The sequence below is a fragment of the Saccopteryx bilineata genome, chromosome X (assembly GCF_036850765.1).
Source record: "Saccopteryx bilineata isolate mSacBil1 chromosome X, mSacBil1_pri_phased_curated, whole genome shotgun sequence".
In the NCBI taxonomy this organism is placed as follows: Eukaryota; Metazoa; Chordata; class Mammalia; order Chiroptera; family Emballonuridae; genus Saccopteryx; species Saccopteryx bilineata.
Window position 1 is genome coordinate 135386592 of NC_089502.1, and position 6000 is coordinate 135392591.

The following is a 6000-nucleotide window of genomic DNA, read 5'->3' on the forward strand; positions in this document are numbered from 1 at the left end:
TTTTTTAGATTTTATTTATTCATTTTAGAGAGAGGAGAGAGAGAGACAGAGAGAGAAGGGAGGGAGGAGCAGAAAGCATCAACTCCCATATGTGCCTTGACCAGGGAAGCCCGGGGTTTCAAACCCAAGACCTCAGTGTTCCAGGTCGATGCCTTTACCCACTGTGCCACAGCAGGTCAGGCCATAAACTTTCCTTATTTTCAGGCAATGACAGAATTGAAAGTCTAGAAGTCTAGAAACATGGATCTTCAAAGTATAGACAATTTTGTTCTGTCTCTGTTAATAACTTTGAATCTCTATTGTTTGAATCAACTGTGCCCTAGTGTGCTAGACATGATTTTGCAGTAGCTTTTTGAAAATCTCTGTGTGGACATTAGTTGTATATGAGAGTCAACATGCTTAAAACTCAAACATACACAGACTTGACAACACACACTCAACTCATCATCATCCCCTTCATGTGCTTTCTTTTCTGTATTCCATTTTCATTGATGACATTACCATTTCCCTGGTCATCTCAACTGGACATGGAAAGAGCCTTATAACATTTCTCTCTCAGTACTAACCCCCCACCAATTAATCAGCCCATAAATCCTGTCAATTAAATTTCCATCAAGCCCTAGGCATAGATCCCTTCTTCTGTGCTCATCATTACTGTTCTGACTTACACTTTCTTTGTCTCCTGCCTTGTTTAATGCCAACTCTCCTAACTTATCTCCTTCCCTTTTTCAGTCGCTCTAAGCCATTTGTATTATCTATTGCTGCTGCATAACAAATTATCCCCAAACCTAACTCCTTAAAATGACAAACTCCCAGTTTCTATAGATCAGAAGCCAGGAAGCAGCTTAGTTGGGTGGTTCTGAATCAGGAGCTCTCATGAGGCTACAATCAAGCTGTTACCCAGGACTGCAGTCATCTGAGGCATGGCTGGTGAAAGATTTGCTTCCAAGCTCACTCAGAGGACTTTTACCTGGCCTCAGTTTCTCACCATATGGGCCTCTCTCCTGGGCTGCCTTAGCACATGGAAGCTGGCTTCTCTCATAGAGAGTGATCCAAGAGTGTGAGCACCCTCCCCCAGTGGGAAGTCGTAGTGTTTGTGTGTGTGTGAGAGACAGAGACAGAGAGAAGGACAGACAGGAACGGCAGACAGGAAGGGAGAGAGATGAAAAGCATCAATTCTTTATGGTGGCACCATAGTTGTTCATTGATTGCTTTCTCATATGTGCCTTGACCGGGGTCAGCGGGGGGGAATACAGTGGAGCGAGTGACCCCTTGCTTAAGCCACAGACCTTGGGCTCAAGCCAACGACCATAGAGTTATGTCTGTGATCCCACGCTAAAGCCAGTGACCTCAAGCTCAAGCTGGATAAGCTCATGCTGCAGCCAGCAACCTCAGGGTTTGGAACTGGACTCCTCTGTGTCCCAGTCTGATGCTCTATCTGCTGCGCCACTGCCTGGTCAGGTGTCTTTTTTTCTTTTTTAACGGAACTGTGATTTTATTTATTTTTAAAAATTTTATTGATTGATTTTAGAGAGAGGAGAGAGAGAGAAAGACGGAGGGAGGAGCAGGAAGCATCAACTTGTAGTTGCTTCTAGTATGTGCCTTGACTGGGCAAGCTGGGGGTTTCAAACTGGGGAACTCAGCGTTCCAGGTTGGCACTCTATCCACTGCACCACCACAGGTCAGGTGGAAGTTGTAGTCTTTTTATAACCTAACCTTGAAAATGACATTTATCCCTTCTGCTACATTTTATTCATTAGAGGAAAACCACTAAGTACAGCCCATAGTCAATGGGAGTAGAGTTAATTTCCATTCCTTGAGAAGAGGAGTATTTCTGTTCAGGCATAGAAGACTATAGTTTGTTCCATACCACAGACCATTTCATTGCAAGTGAAATTTGAAATGGAAAAGAATAGCTTACTTAGTTTATTCACTAAAATTCACTATTAATAGTATTATTTTCAAAGAGTGTCTCTGGTACCTTGATTGGTATTTTCCCCAAGTTCCAAAATTATGTTGTTTTCTCCTCTCCTTTCCCTCCACTTTAAAAAATTATTTCTTGATAGTTTTAGTGTAGTTTGGGGGAAGGAGCAAAATCAGATGTGTTTTTAATCTGTCATTTTAACTCGGAAGTTACCATGATCATGATAGATACTGCTCACAAAAATTAAGGGATATTTCAAAAAGAATATGAAGTGCTAAAAAAAAAAGCATTTGATTTTTTTTTTTTTTTGCATTTTTCTGAAGCTGGAAACAGGGAGAGACAGTCAGACAGACTCCCGCATGTGCCCGACCGGGATCCACCCGGCACGCCCACCAGGGGGCGACGCTCTGCCCATCCTGGGCGTCGCCATGTTGCGACCCTCCTGGGTGTCGCCATGTTGCGACCAGAGCCACTCTAGCGCCTGGGGCAGAGGCCACAGAGCCATCCCCAGCGCCCGGGCCATCTTTGCTCCATGGAGCCTTGGCTGCGGGAGGGGAAGAGAGAGACAGAGAGGAAGGCGCGGCGGAGGGGTGGAGAAGCAAATGGGCGCTTCTCCTATGTGCCCTGGCCAGGAATCGAACCCGGGTCCTCCGCACGCTAGGCCGACGCTCTACCGCTGAGCCAACCGGCCAGGGCCCTGATTTTTTTTTGTTAAACAAGAATATCAGAAAAGCAAACGACAAGTCAAAGAAAGTTGTTTGATTATGCAAATGAGATGCAAAACCAACTTTTATTTCGTTGGTGAAAATGTACTACACAAAAGACTGGAAGTACTGGAGTGTCTGCATTTTCCCTGACCCCCTAATTTTTGTGAACAGTGTATTTAACGTGTCTGGCCCAGAATAGAAACACAATAAATTATAGCTATTATTATTGGAGTTAGTGGAAAACTAAGAATCAATGAATGTATTTTACTCATTCTTGTGTATGTATATCAGAGTGGACTTTGGATAAATTTGGATGAGCCAATTCTACTTGGTACATGTAAAATGTACTGTTTCTTATGCATGAATGGATTTTTGAATTCTTTGTTTATTCATAGTTTTTAATGGGTATTCAATTTGAATTGATCTTGTGGGAAATATTTATACAAAGAAACAGGATCTCCTCAAGCATTGTTGGGATTGCGGGAGGCGGTATTTGTGGCATCAGACTTGGTCCCTTTCCTTAGTTCTGTTTAGTCTCAGTAGAGCCCTCATCTGAGTTGTACATTTGCATATCATTTCTAATTCCTTTTCTGCCTGCTTTTGTTTTACTGAATTAATTTCATCATTGTAGCTTCATGCCATGATAAAAGTATTCCTTGTAGGGCTGGAGGAGGCTCAGTTTGGGTGGATACTGAATTATATTAAACTTTGTAGGCATTTGTTTTTAAGTATCTAGCAAATGTAAGGCCTTGCAGAAGAAATATCTGTAGAAAGATGTGGTCCTTGTCCTCTGGCAACTAAAATATAATAGAAAGGATAAGGTAAAATTCACAAGTAACTAAAATAAGGCAAAAGATAGTAAAATATATAGCCATACTCTGTGAGTCACTCTTTTAAGTATTTTAAAAATAATTAATTAGAACTTTAAATAATAATTACTATCTTCATTTTCATATAGGGAAACCAGGGCATATAGAGGTTAGGTAATTTTTCTAGTTACTAAAGTAATAAATGGCAAATGTGGGATTTGATCCCAGAGTCAAATTCCAGAATCAGCATGCGTTAAGCCAAGTGCTATGTATGTACTTATACAAATGAGTGAGTGATCCCGTGTGCACATGCATGATTGTGTGTGTGCATGTGTGTGTGTGTGCATATGTGTGTGTGTATGGATATGTGCAGGGAACAGAATGGGATTTAAAGAGGATGTGGCCTTTGAGAAATTGAGATATATCTTTCTGTTTTCATGTGCTTCTATGTTCAGTTCATTACATCTTGATCTTTTCTTAACACTTCAATTGTACTCTGCTTGAAATACTTCAAAACCCCTGGACCTTTGATTTCTCCATTAGCTACCCAAGTCTAATCAGGTCAGAAGTTTATGACTTTGGACCAAAAACCTTGGCAAAATTTCTAGGGCAAAGCAAGGTGTGTTGTGTTCTTTAGAAAAGGTTATAAGGTGTCAGACAGAACAAAATGAAAGTCACTGAGTTGGTTTTATGATGGGAATTATCAGACTGATTCACCACTGTATTCAATTGATTCCTATGTCCAAAATCACTTTAGCTCTGATTTCTGAGGATGAAGCTGTATGTGCCTGAGTTTGATAATACACTGCTCACAAAAATTAGGGATATTTCAAAATTAACATGAAGCAATAAAATAGCAGTATAAGTGAAGTTAGGATCCCTGCTAGGGCCTAAGCTGTGACTGACTACTCCTGCAATTCACATGCACCTTGAAAGATGATAATGGGGAATCAAGGATTTGTCAGCAGGAGAACTTGGGGAGGAACAATGTAGGGCCAGGTGCCGTGGCCATCGTGGCCATGCACATGCAGGTTCCCATAGAATTTGGGCAGACGGTAAAGAAACAGTAGAGCCAAAAAATGGTGGGCCATTCCTTTATTAAAGACTTGCACTGGCCAACGTGCAACACACAGGGAGAACACTTCTCTCTTCATTCCTTCAGAGTTCCCAAAGCCCTGACATAATATCCAGTTTCACAACCAGGAGAATCTTCTCCAGTTTCTCCTAGAATCAAAGGCCCCACCAGTCTCGGTGGAGCTCGCGAAGGCCTTCATCTCTGGTTCCCCATCTGCACACTTTCTCCTTTCTCTGCACAAGCTGGCTTTTTCCTCAGCACTCTGCATTCTCTCTGCTCTCACTCTGCAAACATAGCTTTCTCCCTTCTCTTTTCAATATTTTCTGGTGTGAAAACCTCTCCTCCAGCAAACATTAGCAAGACCATGGCCCTTCCCAAGCAGGAAGATAATCTGCAATTTCATAGATCACATACCTGGTAGGCAGCACAGCACCATTTTTTAACACTAAAAGTGAGCAAACTCAAAAGGTACAAATTTTACAAACTCATTTGCCCAACAAATAACAAGAGAGCTCAGGGATAATTATGGGAAAAGATTTTGAGGAGGGCAGCATGGTCTTGTCTTGGAGATGCTTAATGGACTAATGATTGACATCTGTGATTGGAGGATCTGCAGGCAGCAGATGCCAGAGGGGTTTTTCCACAGAGGGTAGATGTGATTCTGGAGCACAAACAATGCTTTGTGGGTGCCCACGTAACAAAGTGTGACTAGCAAGGAAAAAGACACTCTTCCCCCTTCATAGGGAGCTCAATGTGACCTCCGAGTAGTGAGAACCCCAGGGGAGGGATGGTGGCCTTCACTGGAGGCAGTGGACAAAGGGCAAAGTCAGCTCAAGCGACAGGGACTTAACTGACTTGTTTGCAGCATATATGAGACAGGTTCAAGGATTTCTGAAAATAACCTAGGAGGGCATTAGGAGGCAGTGAGGTGTGGATCACATTCTGCAGAATATCCACTATCTAGTGCAGACCAGGAGATGAGTACTGTGGTAGCTTCTCTTTGAAAGACTAGTTTTTGAATTTATTGGAGTTAAGTGAATGCAATTCAAGTTTTTCATTGTTCTAAATTCATAGGATAGGCTATTTTCTTAGTGTGGGTCCCCTCAGTAAAAAGACCTTGAGACAAAGATTCTATGCAAATAGTTAATTGGTGAATTAGTTCTAGGAAACACTGGTAGGGAGTGGGGAAGTGAGATGGGGAAAGAAGGTAGCCAATAAAGCATGTGTTACTAAACCAGTTACTACTGTGGGCAAACAGGGTACAATCCAACTGGGGAAACACTAGGAAACAAATAAAACACACACCTCAGAGTCAACCCTCCTGAAAAGCAAGGGAACTAAGGTATTTATTCACCTACTCTTGTCAGTCATTGGTGGAGGATTATTTCCAAAGTGATAATAATTCCCCAATACTTCCAGCAGAGTGAGCTGCTCTGGCCCCGGAGAATGACAGGTGCTGGCAGCTGGCAGCTGATTAGTGTGCAT

At 42.2% G+C, this 6000-nt stretch overlaps 1 pseudogene; it reads right to left on the bottom strand.

The window, feature by feature from the left end:
- Window positions 1–6000, bottom strand: part of LOC136317867 (TATA box-binding protein-associated factor RNA polymerase I subunit D-like) — a 36533-nt pseudogene extending 30533 nt beyond the window's left edge.